Source organism: Ornithorhynchus anatinus, chromosome X5 (genome assembly GCF_004115215.2).
Source record: "Ornithorhynchus anatinus isolate Pmale09 chromosome X5, mOrnAna1.pri.v4, whole genome shotgun sequence".
Lineage (NCBI taxonomy): Eukaryota > Metazoa > Chordata > Mammalia > Monotremata > Ornithorhynchidae > Ornithorhynchus > Ornithorhynchus anatinus.
The window spans coordinates 25,368,168-25,391,704 of NC_041753.1; the positions used below are offsets into that span (position 1 = coordinate 25,368,168).

The following is a 23,537-nucleotide window of genomic DNA, read 5'->3' on the forward strand; positions in this document are numbered from 1 at the left end:
GTTCTCTGCTTGCCTTGATTTCCCGGCGGAGTCAGGAAGCCTGATAATACTATTGTGGGCTATCATCAAGCTACTGCCTGAGTCTGATAGACATTTTGAGAAGGGTCTCAGCTCTCTCAGGTCATGAGGGCTGATTATCATTATGGTACTTGTTATTATTATGGTACTTACTAAGCGCTGACTATGTACCAAGCACTATTCTAAACGCTGGGGCAGGTACAAGTTAATCAGGCTGATCCACTGGGCTTAAGGTCTGATGCGTAAGGCCCCCTCACATAATGCCTAATCTCCGTCTCGAGATAGCCGACTACCGGACAGTCGTCGTCATCATCGTCATCATCAGTAGTATTTATTGAGCTCTTGGGAGAGTACCGTGCAACAGAGTTGGCGGACCCGTTCCCTGCCCACAGCGGGCTTACGGTCTAGAAGGGGCGACAGATGTCAATATAAATAAATGATCTGTAATATATAATTTAAAGATACGTGCATAAGCGCCGAGGGGTTGGGGGGGGGGGGGGTGACCATCGGATGCGCAGAGGCAATCTGTTCGAGTGCATAGACAGAGAGTAGAGGGTGTCGGGAGAAGAGGGCTTAACTGGAGAAGGCCTCTTGGAGGAAACGTGACCTTAAAAAGACTTTTAAGGTGGGGAGGGTAGTGGTCTGGTGTATTTGGAAGGAGAGGACATGGGAAAGGGATCGGTGGCGAGATCGCCAAGATCGGGGCACTAAGCGAAGCTAGCGCTTAGAGGAGTGAAATGTGCAGTCTGAGTCGTAGTAGGAGATCAGTGAGGTAAGGTAGGAGGGGGCGCGCTGATTGATTGCTTTAAAGCGCTGGTAAGGAGCTTCTGTTTGATGCCGAGGCGGGCGGGCAACCACCGGAGGTTCTATGAGGAGTGGAAAGATGTGGGCCGAATGTTTTTTGAGAAAAACGGTCCCGGCAGCAGAGCGGAGTATGGCCTGGAGTGGGGAGAGACGGGAGGCAGGGAGGTCACCGAGGAGGCAGATGCGGTAATGAAGGCGGGTTAGGGCAAGTGCTGGGATCAGCGTGGTGCCAATTTGGATGGAGAGGAAGGGGCGGATTTTAGCCCAGTCTGTTAACCACCGTCGGAGATAGAGTCCTGGCCTGACTGGACCACTGGACCGACTCAGCAAATGGCACCGCTCCACGGTCTCGAATTCTGAGTCAGCCTAACCGGTAGCTCTCGGCAAATGCCGGAACGAGAGCTCCGAATGGGCTAGGCCCGGCCCCCGCATCCCAGCCCGGCTCTGAGGAGCAAGGTCAGGCTAGTACCAACTCTAAGCCGGTCTGGCTGGACCGGGTTCAGAACAATCCTGCAGTTCTCCCTGTCTGGGAAGTCTGAGGGGAATGACGGGGTGGTTTCAGGCTCACCCTCTCAGTCTCACTTAATACCTAGATGCCACGGTCTGGGGCCAGTTCAAAGCACTGGGTATTTGCAAGCAAATCTATGGGGCAATATCGCGGCTCACGTCCCAACCCTCGCCCAGCGGATGCCGTCGTCAGCTTCCGAAACGGTCTTCGCCCTTTTCCAGTGTCATCTGGAAAAGAGTTTTTCCGAGGGGGTCTGGTGAAGAGCACCCCCCTTCTCTGCCCCGCCTTTCTTCTGATGGCTCGGTCGTCACATTAGGAGTCAGCAAGCTGTTTTATTTTATAATAGCAGGGCTAAGCAGGCTGAACCAGAACAGTACTTGCTGATTTCCTGTAATTTGACAATGCATGTGAATGCAGTTTGTAACAACTAACAGCAAACAAACAAAGCATGGTCTCAATTTTCTTTGCAGGCCCCTCACAAAGAAATGGAGCCTAATTTCTTTGTGTGCTCTTGCCTTGGGGTTTCGTAACCTCTATTGTAGTTTACTAACATACGCTACAGCCGGGCACCCAGCAGGGTGACATCAACACCTGCTCTTCAATCAATCCATCAGTGGCATTTCTTGAAGCGTCCTGTGTGCGGAGCACTGAACTAAGCACTTGGGAGAATACAGTGTAATAGAGTCGGTAGACGTGTTCTCTGCCCACAGGGAGCTTACAGTCGAGACGGGGAGACAGACCTTAAAATCGATCACGGACATGGACGGAAGCGCCGTGAAGCTGATGCAGAAGGGAGAGGGAGTAGGGGAAATGAGGGCTTAGTTGGGGAAGGCCTCTTGGAGGAGATGTGATTTGAATAAGCCTAAGAGTTTCTCTAAGGAGGTACCGCCTGTTCCCCTCAGGGTCGCACCTGCAGAGTTTCCAGTACTCTACCAGTCTCGGCTACGGGAGGGAGAATCAAGCAGAGGCCTACCCGTTCCGTTCCTAGCTCGGCCAGTGGCTAGCGAGTGGGAGCCCATCTGCTACAAAGTCAAAACTCACCCGTGCTGGGCAGCAGCTGCGTGGGAGAGAGGCGAGGGCGGAGACTCGAGTTTACCGCGCGGAAGGAGGCGATGGTAAACCGCTTCCGGATTTTGACCAAGAAAACTCTATGGATGCGCTACCAGAACGATTGCAGATGGAGAGCGGGGCGTTCTGGGAGAGATGCGTCCGTGGTGTCGCTACGGGTCGGAAACGACTCGACGGCGTAAGACAAGTCGTGACGAGACCGCTTGTTACTTCAAGTCTGCTGTGCCCTTACCAGCGGTAGGTCTGATTTTATACCACTAATTGTGACTCGAGCCAAATATACTTGACAGTTGGGGAATGGATATGAATGGGAAGAGAGGAACTATCAGAGGAAGCCATGCCATTCAAAATCGGGTGATATAAAGTGTGCGTCCCAACGTCCACTCAAGGCCTTCCCACCTAGCTCCGTTGACTCTCCCCCTCTACGCTATAAAGCTCGTGGTGGGCAGGAAACGTGTCTACCAACTCTGTTATATTGTACTCTCCCAAGAGCTTAATACAGTGTTCTGCAAACAGTACATGATCAATGCATATGATCGATTGATCGATTAAGTAAGCCAACCTGCTGCCGGGGAAACCAATGGAAACAGTGAAGAGTGCGATGTAGAACAGTCAGTGGCGTACAGTATATGTTGTACTTTCCAAGCGCTTAGTACAGTGCTCTGCACCCAGTAAGCGCTCAATAAATACGACTGAATGAATACGATTGAGATTCTGGGGAAAGAGGGCCGCTACATCTACAGTACCTACTCCCACCCCAGCCTCGGATTTAGTTTTCGCCCATCGTTAGACCCGCTTCCAGTCACTGAAAACCTGTAGCGGCCCCACACGATTACCGATGTCACCACTTCCCCCTTCTAATCACTCCCTCCTCCTCCTGCTTGTGGTCACTCTTGGCTGAGTCAGGGGTTAAGTCAACTAATGAATTAATGATGGTATTGGTTGAACACTTACTAGGTGCCAAGCACCGTACCGAGCCCCTGAAGAGAGTGACTGAAGGGCTTAAACCCTCACACAACTCGAATGGACACCCTCTCCTACCGACTGAACCCAGGGGCCTCTAAGCCCATGAAGTCCATGGCATTTTATTCCTGAATTGAGAGACTGTGTGCGTGTTTGTGTGCATTTGTGTGAGCGTGTGATGTGTTCAGACAGTTACAGCAAATCCTTACTCTCTAGAGTAATCCTAGGCTTCCAGCGGCTAAATTTTTATTCTTATTCTTGAATTGTGTGTGTGGGTGTGAGTGAAATGTGCTCAGGCAGTTACGGCAAATCCTTACTCTCTAGAATAATTCTAGGCTTCCAGCTGCTATATTTGTATTCTTGAAGTGTGTGTGTGTGTGTGTGTGTGTGTGTGTGTGCAAGAAAGAGAGATGTGTTCAGGCAGTTACAGCAAATCATTCATTCATTCAACCGAATTTATTGAGCGCTTACTGCGTGCAGAGCACTGTACTAAGCGCTTGGAAAGTACAATTCGGCAACAGATAGAGACAATCCCTACCCAACGACGGGCTTACTCTCTAGAATAATTCTAGGCTTCCAGGAGCTAAATTTTTACTCTTGAACTCCGTGTGTGTTGGGGGGGGGGGGGTGTAACAAATTCAGGCAATTCCAGCGAATACTTGGTAGAATCCATGCTAAATCTTCACCAAGTGGAATAAAAAGAATTCTCTACATAGACCAAGCAAGTGTAAGATTCAACTCAAAAAAAAGCCTGTGAGGGATGGAGGGAAGTCAAGGTGGTTTGAAATTTCTAAAAATGCTCACTCCATTTCTGGACAGCCAAGGAAAATCTATTGCCAGTTGGCTCAGGAGTAACACAGACTGGGCGGAGAGTCAGATGAAACAGATGTTGGAGGATTTGATCCTGGAATTCTGAAGGAGAGTTCTACTGGAGCCCCGAACCCTGTTTTATGTTTCGATACAGATTGTCCACCCTAGCCTAAGCTGACACCGCTGCTGTTGCCATTTTCCAGGGGTGTCAAAAGACCAGTGTGTTCCTGGCAGTCGATGAACATCGAATGCCTGCCTCGTCTATTCTTTGACGAATCCTTCCACTGTCTGGCCGGGAGCCATTTTGTGTTTCTTCCTGTTTATGACCCGGCCTCACACCCTGGCAAGGAACATGCTAGATTTCTCCTCGTACTGGACCCCTCCTCGACTCACAACCTAAAATGTGTCAGAGACACACACGCCACCACGTGTGCCAGGCAAATTATAAAACGGGGCGGGGGAGAGGGTTCGGGGGAGAATCAACGAAACATAAGCTGACAACCATAAAGTTTCACGGCTATTCAACCCAACAGCAAGGGTACTTAATTGGAATTTTTCATCACTCTTTTGTTTTTCTATATCTTAAATAATAATAATAATAAGTGTGGTATTTGTTAAGCATTTACTGTGTGCCAAGCACTGTACTGAGCACTGGGACAGATACAAGATGATCGGGTCAGACACTATCCCCCTCCCAAGGGGCTCTCCGTGAAGAGGAGCAGGATTTCTTACTCCTTTCTAAAATCACTTCAATAGAAACATTCGGCACTGTAAAACAAGTATATCACATTATATGTTTTGGGAATTCCAGTTTCATTACAAATCTGTGAAGAAACGTGATGGTGAAAGGTCAGTGGGGACCCTGAAATTAGTTCCATTTCCTTCCCTTCAGTTGCTGAAGACAGAGCAGTCATAAGTGTGACCCCAAGTCCCAAGCTCCTGACTCGGGACCCCTTGGGGCTGGAAGGAGCCCCTGCTGACTCCCAGGGAGAATAGGGCTGAATAAGGGTCTCCAGATCCCCGTTCCTGCATAAGGAAGCCTTATGCCAGGCCTACACTCCTAGGGGGCTAGAGGAGCACATTCTGGAGTGCACATTCCCCCCTCCTTGCAGTTTAAGGCAGGGCATCGTGAGGGATAGGATTCTCCCTCAGCTACTCTTCCTACGTATTATGAGTCAGGACTCTCCCTGACTGTATATTCTCTCTCTCTCTCTCTCACACACACATGCTCACACATATTTCCTAAGGGGGCTAGGTTAAGTGCATGATGATTTCAGGATGGAGCTGAATGACCCAGTCTCCCTTGCGTCTTTCCACTCACATTACAACCTATTCATCTTGGGCTGCAGTGACCTCTGCGGTGCCTTAAAAACCCTAAGAATGGGCAAAATGCTCTTTCACATGGGAACGCCTATTGTGGATCCTCCCTGGCCAAGACTTAACACCTCTGCTTCTAGGTTCCAGACCTTTAAGGCTAGCAGTAAGTTGCAGCACGATTCTGATCGAGAGGCTATGCAGTTTCCAAATGGGGGACGGGGTCGGGAACCTACCTGCTGGATGGAGGTGGCCCTTGGATGTTTCTAGAAAATCAGCCTCCCCAGAAGCAAGTCTGAGAATTTACGATCTCGAGCCGCGGCTCAGCTTCTGGTCTTAACTGCCCCTCACCTGTTGTAAGGCTGGGTCTACGTAAGCGCAGAGTAAGGTGCTCTAATCCCTCGATAAATACCGCGGCTTGATTGATTAAGGCAAAAGACTGTTCTCATAAGCATTCAGTCTCCCAACTCAGCTGGAACTCTCTCCAGGGAATCCCATACTAGGCTCAAAGAATCTAAACTCTCCTCGGTGCCCCTACAAGAGTGAAGGGTGTCTGCCGATCGAGGGAGCTCAATGCACCAGAGCATGTCAAGAGCTCCCGAAAGCGGGGAGCCACAGGTCAGCAAAATTTGGGGTTCGAGGAGGTGTCGGGGGGAGGAGTCTTATTACCCCGGGGGACGCCACAGGGGTTCCGTCGGGTTGGTGATCCGAGTCATCAACTCGGACCACTGATTGCACGGGTGTCCCTGTTGGTCGATGCCTCTGGGCACCGCTCCCAGGTGGAGGGCCCAGGGCCACCCTGGCTGGAAGATCTCCATCCCTTTGAAGGGGACCTGGGGCCGTTGTCCCCAGAATCACCCTGCGTCTTGATGTAGAGGAGAAGGAGGCAGCCCTTGGACGCTTCTAGAAAATCAACCTCCCCAGCCCAATTCTCAGAATTTATGATCTCAAGACCAAGACATTTTGGGTGTCTTCCATTTCACTCATTCCCCACCCTCCATCTTTTCAGAACTAACAAGAAAGCCCGAGGGAAACAAAATACAAAAGGACTCCAATGATACCATGTCAAGGCTGCGGATTTGGAAAAAGCAAAGTAGGAACCGCAGCTAATCCCTGCTGCTCTGAGACCCTAAGGGAGAGAGAGTGCATTACAAACTAAGGTAGAGCCCTGGAGTTCTTAGATACCGCAAAGAACAGCTATCACTTCCAAACAACGATCCTGACCTTTTCCTATGAATTCTGTCATCCAAATCCTGAAAAGGGCAAAAGAGAGAAAAACGCCTCAGGCAAAATGAAGCGTTTCCCACCTCCCCACCTTCTCTTTGGGAGACCTGGATGCACCTTCCAAGGTTTTTCCCCGAGGAAGAGAGCGGATTCTTCTAGCCAACACTATCCAGCCCTCTCCACCCATCTCTTTCCATCCAACTCAGTTACAGGGTTTGACTATCCCCCGAGACCTTTGGATATTTGTCAGTAATCTTCAGGAGAGCTTGTCCATTTCAGGTAGCGGAATGGCATACAAGCAGCCGGGATCAGCTCCTGAGCTCTGCCTCTGCCCCCCTCCTCTTCCCACCTCGGAGAGAATCCCACAGGATCTCACCGGGACCTGGATTTCCTGACCCTAGACACGGTTTCCTGGCATGCGGAGCGGAGTTAGCCCAGCCCAGTTCACTCGTTTCCAGCCCTTCTTGACTGCTCCTCCGGGCCACTGGGAATAACTGCTGTCTCAGATGGAAGTTACCATCCCCTCCGTCTCGATAGGCCTGAATGGGAGCGGTCGGCTATGGAAGAGCAGAGCTAACAGCGAAGTCCCGCTTTAGGCAGAGCTCACCGTGTGTGCCATTCTCGCTGCCTGGGAAACCACTGAATGCCAAACATCGGGCAGAGGTTTTCCAGGGCCCGACTCTAAGCCCCACCCCCGGCCCCAGCAATGCCGAGACGAAGCCGATAGATGCTCGTCAATCAGGATAATGACCGTGACAACGACCTGAAAGGCTTTATTGATTCCTGGAGACTTTCTCTTTCTTCCGGCATGCATCCCTCAATATCGCCAGTGCTGCCACTATGAACAAAAAGCCACGGCCGTCAATAATACCGTTAAAGGGCTTCCAGTGGTATTGGAAAGCCCGAGAGTCGGGTAGCCTTTGATGGGTTAGGGTCATCGAATGACTTTGCCTACGGGCTTACGTCTGGATTATAGACTCCCTTCTTCATATGTCCCAGTTTCCTCCTGTCCCGAAGAATTTCTCTTGTTTAAAGGCCCATCTGAAAGCCGTAGAGTCGGGGTCGTGCTGGGGCAGACGTCGAAATGGGAACGATAGGAACAATGTTTCTGCATCGAACGCCAGATGAAGGATACCCAAGAGGAAATGCTTTCTGCTCCCTGATCCTCCTGGGGTCCCACTGTCGTTGCTTTTTTTCATGGTATCTGTTAAGCGCTTACTGTGTGCCAAGCGCTGTACTAAGTGCTTGGATAGGCACAAACTAATGGGGTTGGACACAATCCGTGTCCCACACGGGAATCACAGTCTTAGTCCCCAATTTCCAGATGAGGTTTTGAGGCCCAGAGAAGTAAAGCCACTTGCCCAAGGTCACTAGGCAGACAGGTGGCGGAACCGAGATTAGAACTCGGGTCCTCTGACTTCCAGGGCCGGGCTCTTTCCACTGGGCCACCCTGAAAGAAAGAATATGGGTGCCCTGGTCGCAGCAAAGGAAGAGCATGCAGAGACATTGGTGGGGTCAGGGAGCACCTTAGCGGGACTCTTACTCTTGCTCAATCTGTAGCATTGGCGGTTGGGGTGGTGAAGAGGAAGAGGAGATGGGACAGAATTCAGGAGTCATGAGGAATCACCTGCCTAGCTTGGCCCTGGCAAGGCCCAGGACCAAATGGCTGTGAGGCCTAAAATCCCAGCCCTCCTCTTGGCTGGTCAGGTCCCAGAGGGCGGGGGCCCGATCTGACCTGTCCTCTTTCACCTCCTGAGGTTCTAAAAATTGGGCCACTGGTCAGTGATTAAAGTCAGGGAAAGGAGAGGAGGTGGAATGGTCTTGCAGTGAGTTGAGATATCTTGTTTCCAGCTGGATACAGACGTCATTCCCCAGGGCCGACATGTCCTGGGCCTTTGTAGTTCTACGGTCATCGTCCAAGACTCTGGATTAGATTCCCCAGCCCCTGACTCGATCCCACTTCAGTGAGCCATCCCCACCGTGGCTGCAACCGCTTGGTTCTTTTCATGCCCACCCCCTTTCTTCCCTCTCTCGGTTCTAACCACTGGGCTTCTCTTATGCCAATCAATCAATCAGTGCTATTTACTGAGCGCTCACTGGGTGAGAGCACTGTATCAACTACTAACAGAGCTGGTAGACACGTTCCCTGCTCACAACAAGCTCTACTGGACACCAAGTCAGGTCCCGCCCCTTGGCCCTCCCGATGGAAGCGGGAGACAAGGCCCAGAAGGCTCCCAGTTCCTGATCTAGAGGGCACAGGGTTCTTTCCAGCCCGTTGTGTTCTTTCCAGCCCGTTGTGTTTCTCGGGCCTTCCCCTTCACTAATAAAAACTGCAACGGGGAGCCATGAGCGTCTACATGCCACGTTATGACTCATTTCTGTGACGTCTTGGATGCTTAGTCTCTGGGAGTAAAAGAGAGGCAAACTCTGGAATCAAAAACGATCTGGCAGATGAATTTGTGCTGGTTAGGGCAGGAGCCATTTCCAACTCATGCCTGCCTGGGTGTGGTTGTTCACAGAGTTCAAAATTCCCTTCTTGGACAACCAAATGAGGTTGGGGTTGGCGGGAAGGGGGAGAAGAGAGAAAGAGAGAGAGAGAGGAAGGGACGGAGATTGATGGGCAAAGCGATAGCTTGGTCCAAAACAAAACGAGACTCTAGACAAGTAAGAAATTTAGTTCCGATTGAAATACCCGCCACCGCTTCTTCAGACTCTTCATGCTCCCAGTTAACAGATCATTGGTGGGCACATAACTGAGGAGAGGCCCAATGGGTGCTGCTTGACTGTGAAGAACATCAACTTGTCCTTCATACCCCCAAAAGAGGCCACCGGTGGTGGGAGTCACCTATAGGGGTGAAAAGGCCAATATAGGAGCCACAGAAGTTATTTTATATTGTACGGTCGTGTCTGTTGTCCGCCGTGCCGTAACAGTACCACTCCCGTGCCCAGTCTTTCCTCTACTGTAATGATGATTAAGATCATCGTTAAGCTCTCGCTACATGCCGGTCACTGGACTAAGCGTTGGGGTAGCTACAGGATAATCAGGTCCCACGTGGGGTGCGCAGTCGAAGTAGGAAGGAGACCGACCGGTATTGAATCCCCATTTTGCAGATCAGAAGACTGCGGCCCACAGAAGTTAAGTGACTTGCCCAAGGTCACACAGCAGGGAGGTGGAATCAGAACCCAGATCCCAGGCCCATGCTCTCTCCACTAGACCACCCTGCTTCCTCTATCTTGTATCTGTGGAGTTGAAGCAATCAGTGAGTGCGGTCGACCTAGTGAGTACCCAGCACCGTACTAAGTGGTTGGGAGAGTAATAATAATAATAATGTTGGTATTTGTTAAGCGCTTACTATGTGCCGAGCACTGTTCTAAGCGCTGGGGTAGACACAGGGGAATCAGGTTGTCCCACGTGGGGCTCACAGTCTTAATCCCCATTTTACAGATGAGGTAACTGAGGCACCGAGAAGTTAAGTGACTTGCCCAAAGTCACACAGCTGACAAGTGGTAGAGCCGGGGTTCGAACCCATGACCTCTGACTCCAAAGCCCGTGCTCTTTCCAGTGAGCCATGCTGCTTCTCTACTCTCTCTACATGCCGGTCACTGGACTAAGCGCTGGGGTAGCTACAGGATAATCAGGTCCCACGTGGGGTGCGCAGTCGAAGTAGGAAGGAGACCGGTATTGAATCCCCATTTTGCAGATCAGAAGACTGCGGCCCACAGAAGTTAAGTGACTTGCCCAAGGTCACACAGCAGGGAGGTGGAATCAGAACCCAGATCCCAGGCCCATGCTCTCTCCACTAGACCACCCTGCTTCCTCTATCTTGTATCTGTGGAGTTGAAGCAATCAGTGAGTGCGGTCGACCTAGTGAGTACCCAGCACCGTACTAAGTGGTTGGGAGAGTACAACAATCAGTCAGTCAGTCGTATTTAATGAGCGCTGACTGTGTGCAGGGCACTGTACTAAGCGCTTGGGAGGGGACAGGAGAACAAGAAACTGGCAGATTCCCTGCCCGCAACGAGCTCGCAGTCTACAGGGAAGTAATGGCAGCTGAACTGCAGTTCAACATTAATCATTGCTATGAATGATTCAGATAACAAATTATAGCATCCTCTTCTTTCTTTTACCCAAGGAGCAGAATGTTCTTCCCCACTTAGGAGCCTCTCTGAAGGTATGTTTAACAATAATAATAATAATAATAATTATGGCATTTGTTAAGCGTTTACTATGAGCCAAGCACTGTTCTAAGCGCTGGGGTACATCAGGTTGTCCCACATAGGGCCCACAGGCTCAATCCCCATTTTGCAGATGAGGTAACTGAGGCCCAGAGAAGTTAAGTGACTTGCCCAGGGTCACACAGCAGAGACATGGTGGAGCCAGGGGTAGAACCCCAGGCCCATGCTCTATCCACTGCGTCATGCTGCTTCTCCAAGGGAGTGAGTGTAGAATAGAAGGGAACCCAGACTGAGGACTTGAGGGACTCCCGCAGTTAGGAGGTGGGAGGAGCCCACGAAAGAGTCTGAGAATGAGCGGCCAGAGAGATAAGAGGAGAACCAGGAGAGGGCAGAGTCGGTGAACATTGGGTTATGTTTCCCAGAGAAGGGGGTGGTCTATAATGTCGAAGGCAGCTGAGAGGTCGAGGAGGATGAGGATGGAGTAGAGGCCGTTGGATTTGGCAAGAAGGAGATCACTGGTGACCTCTGGGAGGGCGGTTTCTGCGGAGTGAAGGGGACGGAAGCCTGATTGGGGAGGGTCAAGGAGTCAATTGGAGGAGAGGATCTTGAGACAGCGGGTGTAGGCAACTCGGTCAAGAAGTTTGGAGAGGAATGGTAGGAGGGAGGTGGGGTGATAACTGGCGGGAGCCGTGGGGTCAAGGGTGGGATTTTTTTTTTTCAGGATAAGGGAGACTTGGGCATGTTGGAAAGCAGTGGGGAAGAAGCCTTCGGCGAGGGAACGGTTGCAGATGGCAGCCAGGGAGGGAAGAAGGGAAGGCGCAAGTGTTTTGATTGGGGTCGGATGCACAGGTGGAGGGGGTGGATTTTGAGAGGAGGCAGGAGATCTCTCTTGAGACACTGCTGGGAAAGGTGGGAGAGTTGAAGAAGGGGCAGGAGGAGGGAGGGACTGGGAAGGGCCAGGGGAGATTTTAGGGAGATGAGGCCTGATGGTTTCAATTTTCTCAATAAAGTAGGTGGCCAGGTCATTGCGGGCAAGGGATCGGGGAGGTGGGGAATCACCCGGTAGTGTTTTTTGAGTGCTTATTCCAGACAGATTCAATCTGCCACCAAATCCTGTTGGTTCTACCTTCGCAGCATCACAAAAATCCACCCTCCCCGCTCCATCCAAACCGCTACCGTGCTGATCCAAGCACCTGTCCTATCCTATCTTGACTGCTGTCTCGGCCTCCTCACTGACCTCCCTGCCTCCTGCATCTCTCCACTCCAGTCCATACTGCACTCTATAGATTATGTACATATCTATAAATGATATATTATAAATTACTTATATAAATGTCTGTCTCCCCCTCTGGACTCTACGCTCTTTGAGGGCAGGGAACATGTCCAGCTAACTCTGTTGCACCGTATTCCCCTAAGCATTTAGTACGGTGCTCTGCACCTAGTAAGCACTCCATAAATAGGAATAAATGGGGAAGCAGCGTGGCTTAGTGGAAAGACCCCCGGCTTGGGGGTCAGAGGCCGTGAGTTCCAATCCCGGCTCCGCCGCTTATCAGCCCTGTGACTTTGGGCAAGCAACTCAACTTCTCTTTGCTTCAGTTACCTCATCTGCAAAATGGGGATTAAGACTGTGAGCCTCTCATGGGACTACCTGATTACCTTGTATCTACCCCAGCGCTTAGAAAAGTGCTTGGCACATAGTGCTTAACAAATACCATCATCATCATCATCATCATCATCATTATTATAAATACTATTGATCAGATCATTTGTCTGAAAAACTGTTCAGTTCACATCTCCCAAATCCTCAAAAACCTCCAGCGGTTGCCCTTCCATCTCGGCATCAAACAGAAACTCCCGCCTAAAGCATTCAATCAGTTCCCCCCCTCCTGCCTTACCTCGCCGACCTCCTCCTACTACCTAGCCCGCAAACGTCGCTCCTCTAACGCCAACCTACTCACTGTACCTCGATCTCGTCTAACTCACCACTGACGCCTTGTCCACATCCTCCCTCCGGCCTGGAACTCCCTCCCACTTCACATCGGACAGACCACCGCTCTCCCCACCTTATTAAAATCACATCTTCAAGAGGCCTTTGCCTACTAAACCCGCATCTCTCGTACTCTGCATCACCTGTGAACTTGGACCTGTCCCCTTCAGGCCCTCGATAGTCACCCCTCCCTCCGCCCCGCAGCACTTACGTACGTATCCCTAATTTCTTTTAATGCCTGCCTCCCCCTCTAGACTGCAAACTCCTGGCGGGCAGGGAACGTGTCTGCCAACTCTGTTGTATCGTGTGCTCTCTCAAGCCCTTAGTACAGTGCTCTGCACACAGTAAGCGCTCGATAAATATCACTGATTGATCGATTAATTGCAGAGCACTGTACTAAGCACTCAGGGACTATAATAAGAGTTAGTAGCTCACAAGGAGCTTACAATACGGTGGAGAAGACAGACACTAAAAAGAATTATAGGTAGGGAGAAAGCCAAGTGCTTAGTGAGACGGAAGTGCCCGAGTGGCACACGGGAGGGAAAGAGGCTTCGGAGATGAGAGGTTAATCAGGGAAGGCCTCCTGAAAGTGATGAGAATTCAGAAGGACCTCTGAAGTTTGGAAGACCAGTGGTCTGCCGGATGTGAAAAGGGAGGAAATTGCAGGCAGGAGGGAGGGTGTGGGCAAGAGGTCACTGGCAAGAGAGAGAAGAACGAGGTACTGTGAATAAACTGGCGTAAAGAGGAACTAAACTGGTGAACCGGAGTATGGTAGGAGAGCAGCGAAGATAAGTAGCGGGGAAGAGAACGGATTGTGTGCCTTAAAGCCACACGTTTGAACTTCCCTTTGATAATATGGTCTGAAATGCTAAGATTTTGTGCTCTTCTAAGAAAAGCAGCATGGCCTATTGGAAAGAGCCCAAGCCTGGGTGTCAGATGATCTGGATTCTAAGCCCAGCTCCCCCACTTGTCTGCCGTATGAGCTTGGGCAAATCACTTAACTTCTCTGTGCCTCAGTTTCCTCACCTGTAAAGTGGGGATTAAATCCTGCTCCCTCCTACCTAGGCTGTGAGCCCGGTGGGGGACAGGGACTGTAAAGGGTGTCTATCCGTCTATCCCAGTGCTTAGAACAGCGCTTGGCACAAAGTAAGTGCTTAACAAGTACCATAATTATTATTCCAAGAATTTGCAAACGAGTGCACTCAATCATATCTATTGAGCGCTTACTGTGTGGAGAGCACTGTACTTGGTTATTGACTCCCGAATCTTCCCGTGGTCTTCAACTTGTTGAAATTTACTTTCCTAAAGTGAATTTATTTGCTTTGCTCAGCTTCTTTCCCTTCTATTTTCATCCATCTCAATTGGTTTTCTCTCCCACTTGTGTCCCACTTTTGAATAGGCACCCAATCAATAGACTCAGAGGCTTCTGAGTCTAATATCCAAAGCAGCCTGGCTCAGTGGAAAGAGCACGGGCTGAGGTGTCAGGGGTCATGGGTTCTAATCCCACCTCCGCCACCTGTCAGCTGTGTGACTTTGGGCAAGTCACTTCCCTTCTCAGTGCCCCAGTTACCTCATCTGTAAAATGGGGATGAAGACTGTGAGCCTCATGTGAGACAACCTGATTACCCTCTATCTACCCCAGCTCTTAGAACAGTGCTTGGCACATAGTAAGCGCTTAACACATACCAACGTTATTATTATTATTATTATTATTTTTATTACTGCTGCTACTGAGGTGCATATGGGCTTACTGAATTTTGGTAGATAGTCCCTCTCCTTTACTCCAGCATGCATTTTGGTTTTGTCAGCACTTTAACGATTATTGTTATTATTGTATATTATAATATCATTATTATATTGATCTTGCGGTATTTATTACACGCTATGTGCCAAGCACTGTCCTAAACATTGGGGTAGATACAAGATAATCAGGTCCCACACTGGCCTCACAGTCGAAGTAGGAGGGAGAACAGGTCTTGAATCCCCATTCTGCAGATGAGGGAACTGGTGTTTGTGACTTGCCCAAGGTCACGCAGCAGACAAGTGGCAGAGCCGGGATTAGAATCCAGATCCTCAGAGCCCCAGGTTTGAGTTCTTTCCACTGGGCCACTCTGCTTCTCACGCTGCTTCTCGGGGTAGACATCAGTTAAAGTGGCTTAGTGAAAAGGCTTGGCGGTCAGAGGACGTGGGTTCTAATCCAGGCTCCGCCACTCGTCTGCTGTGTGACCTTGGGCAAGCCACTTAACTTCTCTGTGCCTCAGTTACCTCATCTGTAAAATGGGGATTAGAACTGTGAGCCCCACGAGGAACAACCTGATTTCCCTGTATCTACCCCAGCGCTTAGAACGGTGCTTGGCACATAGTAAGCACTTAATACCATAATAATAATAATAATTATTATTAATAAACATACCTTCAGAGATGCTCCTGATTGGGGAAGAACATTCCGCTCTTTGGGTGAAAGAAAGAAGAGAATGCTATAATTTCTCATCTGAATCGTTCACGGCCATGATTAATATTGAACTGCAGTTCAGCCAAGTCAGTCATAGAAAAATGAATGAAACAGGATGACTCTGAGCCTGCGAGAAGGTAGAACTTGGGGGGATGAATGCCTCGGTGTTTGCGTTTATGCCTGGTGGGGAACGCGCATCGAGGCAGCATCCTCATAGAGACAGTGGAGTAGAAAAGAAATTGGGAAATGTTGAGTCAGGGTGTGCGAATGAAGGTAGGGAGTCTTCCATTAGGACTGACTCTTCTGCAAGCTGCTGTGGCCAGACCTCGACCTCCAGACATAACTCAGATTCTTCATGGGTTACAAGGGCCTTTCCTGCCTAAGCCCTCGTTTCCCATACTCACACTCCCTTCTGCGTCAGCAGTGCCCTCCGATCTGTAACCATTAAACACTCGATATTCACCCCACCCTCGGGCCCAGAGCACTCATGTACCTATCCAGAATTAACTTCTTTATATTAGCGTCCGTCTCTCCCTCTAGACCGTAAGCTCCTCCTGGACGGGCGTCGTGTCTACTAACTCCGCTGTACCTGGGTCTGGGAGTCAGAGGATTTGAGATCCGGTCCTGGCTCGACCTCTCGCCCGCTGCATGACCTTGGGCAAGTCGCTTAACTTCTCTGTGCCTCAGTCTTTCCTCATCTGGAAAATGGAGATTCAATACCCACCCTCCTCCCTACGAGCCCCGTGTCGGGCAGGGACTGTGTCCGACCCTGTACCCTCTACCCCAGGGTTTATAACGGTGCTCGGCACATAGTAAGCGCTTAACCAATACCATCATCGTCATCATCATCGTTATTATTATCGATCGATCCTGGGTCTCTCTAGAGAAGGACCCCTGTTGCAGAAACATGAGTTATACCTTCCTGGGTACAGCTCAAGAGGCTGGAGGGGCCAGGAAGGCCGGGCCGGTTTGGCTTTTTCTTCACATACCAAGGCCTTGGATACTTCCAACCCTGTCATTCTTCCATCTAACAGCCAGCATCCAGAGCTCCCTCCACACAAACCCTTTCCAAGAGAAAGACTACGAACATTCCTTTCTCTGCTCCACCAGGGATCCTGCTGGCAGGAAGTTCTCTGCTAGAGTCAATATTTCCCTCAAGACAGTACATCTGCTGACCCAAAGCAGGTGTAGAAGGAAGAAAAAATTTAGAGAAGGAGCAAAGGCTCAGGCAGATTAGTTAGTAGGAAAACAGATATTATACTCTGCCTTCTCTGACTTCCCCCCCCCCCCCCCCCGTCCTCTGGGGCTGGAGTCGGTTACTGATCTGCGCAGCTTCTGAGAAATGATTTGCCAAAGGGCCTGGTGTGGCTCAAAGCTGCAAAGGGCCACGTATAATGATCGTCCAGAAGTACGTGGAATGTCAGCAAGATGTCCCGATCCGCTGGATGCTGTCAGCTGCCTTAAACTGCGTGTTTTTCAAGTCCCTGACACCAGGTGGAGGAGCAGAAACCGTGGAGTAATTACAGGAAGACATTTATCAGAGCTTCTGTCTTCTTTCAAGTGCTCCATTCATTCATTCATTCATTCAATCGTATTTATTGAGCGCTTACTGTGTGCAGAGCACTGTACTAGGCACTTGGAACGTACAGTTCGGCAACAGGGGCTCCAGGAGAGTGTCAGCACTGCCCTGTCATCGCAGGACTTGTCAGTATAGGGTCATCAGTACCCTGAATGATGGGGCCCCCCAGGCAGAGAACCCCATTTCTGGAGAGGAGGTCGTGAAGACTCCTAGCCTGATTCCTCTTTCCAGAAACCCCACGGCTGGCAGGGAGGTCCCAACAGATGGAGGTGGAAGCCAAGTCAGCCCATCAATAATATTGATTGAGTGTCTTCACTGTGCTGAGTGCTTGGGAGGGCACAGTATGAAAGAGTCGGTAGATAGGATCTCTGACCACAAGGGATGCAGAAGGGAATGGGAGATGAGGAAAAGCGGGGCTTAGTCTGGGAAAGCCTCTTGGAGGAGATGTGCCTTCAATAAGGCTTTGAACCGGCCGGGGGGAGAGTAACTGTCTGGCGGATTTGAGGGGGGGAGGGCATTCCAGGCCGGAGGCAGGACGTGGGCCGGGGGTCGGTGGCGAGACAGGCGAGATCAGGGCACCCTCATTCATTCAGTCATATTTACTGAACGCTTACCGTGTGCAGAGCACTGTACCAAGTGCTTGGAAAGTACAATTCGGCAATAAGGAGAGACGATCCCTGCCCACACTGGAGGGCACTAGAGCCAAGTGAAGAACATGTATGTAAGTTCTGTGCATCCGGGGGTGAGGTGAATATCAAAGTGCTTAAGGGGTACAGACCCTAGGGCAGGTGATGCAGAAGGGAGGACGAATAGGGGAAGAGAGGGCTTAAGTCAGGGAAGGCCTGGGACAAAGCCCAATATGAGGGGCTGAGTGGATTTACAGAGGGAGGATAAGACAGAATCCCTACCCTGAAGAGCTTACAATCGGGTTGGGGAAAGAGGACAAACACATACAATTTCTGGTGTGCTGTGGAGAGTTCCCAAAGAGACCGGACACAGATGCCTATACCCGCACAGACACAGACACATAAACACACACACGCACTGAATGGAATTTCGGAGAAAGGACTGGACATGGTCCCTGCTCTTGAAGAGTTTACAGTCTAATAGGAGAGGCAGGATAGATGCAAATACACACACATAAAGATTTCAATAAAATAAAGACACATGCAACCTAAATGGCAGGAAAATGTGTGCACAAGACACAGAACAAAACAGCAGAAACATTTTAACATTTTCTACACAGAAAACACAGGCCTGTTGGGCTACCGAAGTACAGTGGAATGAAAGGGGTCATGTGGAGAAGCTTCATGGGAAGTGTGAGATTTTCCCGTGACTCGAAGGAACAGAGAAACGTGGTTTGATGAAGGGTTTCACCAGCGCACTTTGGAATGACCAGAGCTGCTTCAAAGGCTTGGGAAGGAGTGCTCCCAGGAGATAGGACAGAGATGGTATCTCCTCAGAGCTCCTTTCCCTGAATTGAGTTTTTTTAAATAGTGTTAAGCGCTCACTATGTGCCAGGCCCTGTACTAAGCGCTGGGGTAGATTCAAGCTAATCAGGTTGGACACAGTCCCTGTCCCACATGGGGCTCACAGTCTTCATTCTCATTTTACAGCTGAGGGAACCGAAGCACAGAGAAGTGACGTGACTTGCTCAAGGTTACACAGCAGGCAAATGGGGGAGCTGGGATTGGAACCCAGGCCCTTGTGACTCCCAGGTCCCTGCTCTATCCACTAGACAACACTGCTTCTCACCTTGAGTTGACCTCACCTTGCCCACCAACAGGTCCCGGTTGTGTGAATGGCAACTTAATCACAAGGTCAGAGGTTGGAGGTCGAGGACTTACTGTGTACTAAGCATTTGGGAGAGTACACGACCAGAGATTTAGTAGACATGTTCCCTGCCCACAGTGAGCATTACAGTCTAGAGGGGGAGACAGACATTAAGATAAATTATGGATATGTACAGATTTATACTAATTTCTCTCTCCTCCCTCATTCCTAGGACTTCCAGCCCTCTTCTGCTTTCTCCTCACCTCAAAGGGCTGTTTTGGGGAAGAGTCCAGCTACTCCAGTGATAAATGAACCTGAAGAGATGTAATAATGGGTTGGACCGAGAAAATTCAAACTGAGGCTCGTCGGCTCATTTCGGACGATGAGGTGGAAACTCCATTTTAAGTTTCTGGGCGGCTCGGTTCTCTGACCCCGCGATTCACTTTAGATTGCTATTTCCTCCGTACATTTTTCATTCCCGGGAGAAGCACACATGGGTTTTTGAAGGGGATTAGGCATCTTTCCTTTTTGGCGTTACCTGCGAGTCCTGAATGTTCATGCATTTCAATCTATGCTTGGGCAGTTTTAAGAAAAATTTCTCCCATTTAGAAATTTTCAAATACGGCAAATTTGTTTCCATCGTAGAATGCTTTCCTCTGACAACGAGAGCCTTGGTCTTTTAAAAATCAAGTTATAATAAGTAACACATGGCAATTTCAGGCTATAGGTTTGTGGTTCCCGTTCTTGACGTCGCCTGCTAAATTCTGTGTTTGACTCTTTCCGTAGGGAATAGAGGGGTGGGGGAGGCTTGTTACAGCCTCACAAACCTGGGACAGGACAGCCGGACTCAACGATCAGTACATCAGAAAATGTAGCGAATAAGTAGGAATTGCTGGTAGGCTGTAAGCTTCTCGTGGACAGGATTTGCATCTTCCAACTCTGTTGTATTGTACTCTCCCGAGCTCTTGGTGCGACGCTCTGTGGATAGTAAGTGCTCGATAAACACTATTTAGGGACTGAATGAGCCCTACTAAAATCATATCTCCTCCAAAAAGCCTTCCCCAACTACTCTTTCATTTCTCCAGTCTCTAGCCTGTAAGCTCAACGTGGGCAGGTAACCGACTCCGTTAGATTATACTCTCCCAAGTGCTTAGTACAGTGCTCTGCACAGGGTAAGTGCTCAATAAATAAGATCGATTGATTGATTGAATGAAATATACAGTATCCACAGACTCCACCACCCGCTCAGAGAAAAGCAGAAACTTTAGTTTTTGTTCTTGTTTTTAAAATACGGATAGGAGCCAGAGAGTTATTTCTAAGTGTAAAGTCTTGCTTGACTTCTGTTGCGTCCTTTCTACTACTGTCAACCCCGACTTTCCAGCAAGAACTTCTAGAGGATTTCGGATGTACTATTCACTGCCCCGAGGACTCCCTCTCCTCCCGGCATCTCTCACTGGCTCCCTCCACCCTGCTCGGCTCCTGCTGCCAGGGGAGTTCTTTGGTATTGGCAAAACGGGCACGGCCTGGCCAAGCCCGCGATTCGGACCTCATGGGTTCGGATTTTCGAATCGTGAACTCAAACCTTTTGGTGTTTACCCTTGGAAAAACCCAGCTTCCTGTTCTCATGAAAAAGTGTCCAAAGTTTTTGGACCTCAAGTTGCTCTTGCAAAACAACATGTTGTTGATGATTTAAGTGTTAGTAAATTAGAAACATATGGATTAAATTTTCTTCTAAATGCACACGGGTTTAAGAATGAAGGTGGAGAGTGGAGGGTGGGAATCCTTGGCAAACCCAGTTAGGATTTGGTTAATCCCAGGGTGTTTAAAACAGAATTCAAGCCTCTGAGTGACAGATCCCGACACCAGGTCTCTCTCAGGGGCCCCTTCCATCCTGGGTCACAGCAGTTCAGTCAACAACCTTGTGCTGGGCTAAAACCCCAGCTGCTGACACTGAAAGGAGGTGCTTCTAAATCTGTGGGCTTAGTGTTGCTCGAAGGTTTGTTATCAATCGACTGATCAATCGTATTTAATAATAATAATAATAATGTTGGTATTTGTTAGCGCTTACTATGTGCAGAGCACTGTTCTAAGCGCTGGGGTAGATACAGGGTAATCAGGTTGTCCCACGTGAGGCTCACGGTTAACCCCCATTTTACAGATGAGGTAAGCGAGGCCCAGAGAATAATAATAATAATGATAATGTTGGTATTTGTTAAGCGCTTACTATGTGCCGAGCACTGTTCTAAGCGCTGGGTAGACATAGGGGAAGCAGGTTGTCCCACGTGGGGCTCACAGTCTTAATCCCCATTTTACAGATGAGGGAACTGAGGCACAGAGAAGTGAAGTGACTTGCCCACAGTCACACAGCTGACAAGTGGCAGAGCCGGGAGTCGAACCCATGACCTCTGACTCCGAAGCCCAGGCTCTTTCCACTGAGCCACGCTGCTTCCTGAGTGCTTACTTTGTGCAGAGCACTGTACTAAGTACTTGGGAAGGAGCAGGACATAATGGATAGAGCAGGGACCTGGGAATCAGAAGGCCATGGGTTCTAATCCCGGCTCCACCGCTCATCTGCTGTGTGACCATGGACAAGTCACTTAGTTTCCCTGTGCCTCGGTTCCCTCCTCATCTGTACAATGGGGATTAAGACTGTGAGCCTTATGTGGAACAGGGACTGCGGACAACCCGATTTGCTTGTATCCACCCCAGCATTTAGTACAGTGCCTGGCACATAGCACGCGCTCAACGAATCTTGTCTGGTCTTATGTTGTCGGGTTGTCTGCGGCCCATAGCGACGCCATGGAGGTATCTCTCCCAGAACTGCCCACTTTCATCTGCAGTCGTTCTGGTAGTGGATCCATAGAGTTTTCTTGGTAAAAATAGGGAAGTGGTTTACCATCGCCTCCTTCCACGCAGCAAACTGGAGTCTCTGCCCTCGACTCTCTCCCGTGCCGCTGCTGCCCAGCACAGGTGAGTTTTGACTTGTACCAGATTGCCTTCCACTAGCTAGCCACTGCCCAAGCTAGGAATGGAATGGGTATAATAATACTTATGGTATTTGGTAAGCCGCTTACTATGTGCCAGGCACTGTTCTAAGCGCCGGGGTGGATCCAAGCAAATCGGGGTGGACACAGTCCAAGTCCCACAGTGGGCTCACAGTCTCAATATTCATTCAGTCAGTCAGTCGGTCATATTTATCGAGCGCTTACCGTGTCCAGAGCACTGTACTAAGCACTTGGAATGTACAATTCGGCAACAGATAGAGACAATCCCTGCCCAACAACGGGCTCACAGTCTAAAAGGGGGAGAGAGACAGCAAAACAAAACAAGTAGACAAGCATCAAGACCATCAAAATAGATGAATAGAATCGTAGATATCTACACATCATTAATAAAATGAGTAGAGTAATAAAACATATATACAAATATGCACAAGTGCTGTGGGGAGGGGAAGCGGGAAGAGCAGAGGGAGGGAGTAGGGGGAATGGGAAGGGGAGGAGTGGAAGAGGGAATGGGAGGGCTCAGTCTGGGAAGGCCTCCTGGAGGAGATGAGCTCTCAGTAGGGCTTTGAAGAGGGGAAGAGGGTTAGTTTGGCGGCTGTGAGGAGGGAGGGCGTTCCAGGTCAGCGGTAGGACGTGGGCCGGGGGTCGACGGCGGGAGGGGTGAGAACGAGGCACCGTGAGGAGGTTAGCGGCAGAGGAGTGGGGTGTACGGGGTGGGCAGTAGAAGGAGAGAAGGGAGGTGAGGTAGGAGTGGGCAAAGTGATGGAGAGCTTCGAAGCCAAAAGTGAGGAGTTTTTGTTTCATGCGAAGGTCGATAGGCAACCACTGGAGGTTTTTGAGGATGGGAGTGACATGCCCAGAGCCTTTCTGCAGAACCCAGAGCGTTTCCGTAGAATATGCTTCTGCCTGATTCTCCCTCCCATAGTCGAGGCTGGGAGAGTACTGGAAACTCTCCAGCTGCGACCCTGAGAGGGTGTTAAACAAATGCCATTATTATTACAAGTCAGAATTGGTAGCACTTTCTCTGCCCTCAAATAGCTTACAGTCTATCACTGGAGCATCTCAACGCCTCCGAAAACAGAGGCTCCTGGTGCCCACAGTGCTTAACCTCTACTTACTGATCGGTTCCGCCGTCCAGGAAGCAGTTTGCTCCAACTCACCCAACAGACCCAGATGGAGTCAGGGAGTGGGTGTGGCACCTGGTTGCCTCACGCTCTTACTACCAGCTGGTCAGTTGTTCCCAGCTTGGCAAGTCCCTTGGTTAAGCTAAATCCCTGATGGGGACAAATAATGATAATAATAATAATAATAACAATAATAATAATAATGGTATTTGGTAAGCGCTCACTACGTGCCAGGCACCGTGCTACGCGCTAGGGTGGATACAAGCGGATCGTGTTGGACACAGTCCCCGTCCCATGTGGGGCTCGCAGTCTCAATCCCCATTTTCCAGATGAGGGAACTGAGGCCCAGAGAAGTAAAGTGACTTGCCCAAGGTCACACAGCAGGCAGGTAGTGGAGTCGGGATTAGAATCCATGACCTTCTGACTTCCAGGCCCTTGGTCTATCCACTACGCCCAAGCATGGAGCACCTTCTTTCCACTGAGTTCCCACTAGCTATTTGCCCACGCCCAGCTGGCTGGGGAAAGATTCTCTGGTCCCACTGTCTGACGGGCTCCTGGGAGGGAGCCCATCTTTCCCCTTTCTCCCATCTGTAACCTCCTCTTCCATTTCTCCAGCAATCAATCCAGCAGTCGATAGGATTTATCGACCGCTTACTATGTGCAGAGCACCAGACTAAGCCCTTGGGCGAGCATAATATAACAGAGTTGGTAGACATGTTCCCTGGCCATAAAGAG

At 49.9% G+C, this 23,537-nt stretch overlaps 1 long non-coding RNA gene and 1 other non-coding gene across 2 annotated transcripts; both read left to right on the top strand.

Moving 5' to 3' along the window:
* The first annotated feature begins 2,222 nt into the window (after nucleotides 1–2,222).
* LOC114808561 lies at nucleotides 2,223–2,360 on the top strand. The gene has a single exon (XR_003756408.1). It is a non-coding gene; the product is annotated as a small nucleolar RNA SNORA7 (small nucleolar RNA).
* Nucleotides 2,361–2,538: 178 nt separating this feature from the next.
* LOC120638147 lies at nucleotides 2,539–19,031 on the top strand. Its single transcript, XR_005659652.1, has 2 exons — nucleotides 2,539–2,635; nucleotides 18,909–19,031. It is a non-coding gene; the product is annotated as an uncharacterized LOC120638147 (long non-coding RNA).
* The last annotated feature ends 4,506 nt before the right edge of the window (nucleotides 19,032–23,537 follow it).